The sequence below is a fragment of the Scylla paramamosain genome, chromosome 12 (assembly GCF_035594125.1).
Source record: "Scylla paramamosain isolate STU-SP2022 chromosome 12, ASM3559412v1, whole genome shotgun sequence".
NCBI lineage: Eukaryota > Metazoa > Arthropoda > Malacostraca > Decapoda > Portunidae > Scylla > Scylla paramamosain.
Genome location: NC_087162.1, coordinates 13570448 through 13572947, shown reverse-complemented (window position 1 = coordinate 13572947; position 2500 = coordinate 13570448). Strand labels below are relative to the sequence as shown.

Sequence of the window (2500 nt, the reverse complement as noted above, 5' to 3'; positions counted from 1 at the left end):
ACACACACACACACACACACACACACACACACACACACACACACACACACACACACACACACACACACACACACACACACACCAGGGAATCTGTTTTAAATATTTTTTTTTTTTAGTTTCGTGGGGAGATAAAAAGCTGTGCAGTTATCAGACAACACCATTTTCATTGCATTCCTGATCTAGTAAAAAAAAAAAAACTGCACATAATTCATAATATTTCACGTAATAACATGAACCTTGACCCACATGAAAAAAAAAGAAAAAGAAAAGAAAGAAGAGTAGGTATTATTTCACAAGGTTTTCAATGCTTGACTCTTTAACGACATGGGGAAAGAAAGAAAAGAAACGTAATAATTTTTTCAAGGTTTCAGTATTTGAATGTTTAACGAAATGGAAATAAGAAAGGAAAGTAGATAAATTTCCGCAAGGTTGCAGAATTTGAGTCTTTAAGGAAATAGAAAATAAAAAAAAAAGAAAGGTAATTTTTTCCAAGGTCACAAAACGTAAGGAACAGGACATAACAGAGAGAAGAGTGGGGCATATATTTTGCAAAGATTCCATATGTGAATACGTAACGAGCTGGAAAACAAAGAAAAAAAGGAAAAGGAAGAAAAGAAGGGTACTATTTCGCGAGCGTACAGTCCTTGAATATTCGAACAAACTGAACAAGAAAAAAAAAGATCGTTAGATAGAAAAAGTGGATAATATATTTAGCAAGTCTTGCATACTTGAATAATGAATGGAATATGATAGAAAATAAAAAGACAGGAATTTTGCAAGCTCGAAGTACTTGAATATTTAACAAGATGAAAATATTGCAAAAGAAATCAGAGATAACATTTCGTAAGCGAGAAAAGTGGGTAATATATTTTGCAAGGTATCCAGTACTTGACTCTTGAACGAACTAACAAATAAAAAAGAGAAAGACAATATTTTCCAGTTACAACACATGAATATTTAAACAAAGTCAATAAGAACAAAAGCAACACAAGATAATATTTTGTAAGAGAGTAAAGCGGCTAATATCTCTGGCAAGGCTTCCATACTTGAAAAAAAAAATAAATAAATAAATAAAATAAATAAAAATAATATTTCGCAAAATTGAATATTTAAACAAATTGAATAAAAGCAAAAGAAACACGAGATAATATTTTTGCAAGAGAGAAAAGCAGCTAATATATTTGGCAAGGCTTCCATACCTGAATATTTAACGAACCGGAAAATAAAAGGAGAAAAAAAAAATGGCTATTATTTCGCGGGCCGCCATCCACGTGTCGCCTCGCAAGGGTTGCCAAACATGAAATCTGGCGCAACAAAACAGAACACGAGCGTGAGTCACCGTCTATGATAATCGGATTAAACACTCATTTCCCAGCCCACTTCCTCTCTCTCTCTCTCTCTCTCTCTCTCTCTCTCTCTCTCTCTCTCTCTCTCTCTCTCTCTCTCTCTCTCTCTCTCTGGTGGGTATCTTGCTTGAAGGTGAAGAGAAGTATCAGAGAGAGAGAGAGAGAGAGAGAGAGAGAGAGAGAGAGAGAGAGAGAGAGAGAGAGAGAGATTGTAACGACAAACACCAAGAGAACGCCTTCCTTTTCCTGAGAATCCAAACACAAACATGGAAAAAGGCACCACGACCACCATCACCACCAACACCATCACCACTTCCTTCACTCCATCAACAACAGAAATGAACACAAAGGAAAGAGCAAACCCTGACATGCTCTTTAAACATTATGAGACTGTTTATATTCTGTGTTAATTAATCTTAAGGAAATTATCTTCTGCTATTTCCATGACTGCTGCTCCTCTGAATTTACTAACTCCATGTTTTCTTCCTTTCTCTGCCTCACTACACAAGGACAGCTATGTGTTATCTCTAAGTAATTCCACACAGGCGCCTTATCCATCATTGCACTTAAAAGGAGGATCAACTCACTCAGCTCTCCTAAACAGGGTGGAGTCAGGAGGTCTTCGTCTCATCGATTCCGTTACTCTGCCCTGACTCTCTCTCTCTCTCTCTCTCTCTCTCTCTCTCTCTCTCTCTCTCTCTCTCTCTCTCTCTCTCTCTCTCTCTCTCTCTCTCTCTCTCTGCCATAATATTGCATCTCTTACTGTCTTCTACCGTTATTTTCATGCTTACATGCTTACTGATCTTATTAACAGCACACCTCTCTGTCTTCCTCGGTATCACTGCATGGCACTCTACTCATTATCACCACTATTCTGTCTTCTTTACTCAGGCAAGATTTAACCAGCTCAGTTTCTCATCCCTTTCACTAACAAACTTTGGAACTCTCAATCTTTTTCTGGTTTTGCTTTTTTTTTCTCTGACTTGACCTGCTTCCGAAGAAAGTGAATTAGCCAAGTTCTTTTGTGACTCTTTTTTGGTCCCCTTTGCCAGTCTACTTGAAATGTAAAGAAGAAAACAGAAAGATAACGAAGGTGAATGTTACTCTACCACTACCACCACCACCATTACCTTCACATACTCCCACCACCTGTC

The 2500-nt window shown here is 37.4% G+C and overlaps 1 protein-coding gene across 1 annotated transcript in view; it reads left to right on the top strand.

The window, feature by feature from the left end:
* The window catches only part of LOC135105704 (cysteine-rich venom protein pseudecin-like), a 24836-nt gene that overhangs the window by 18269 nt on the left and 4067 nt on the right, over positions 1–2500 (top strand).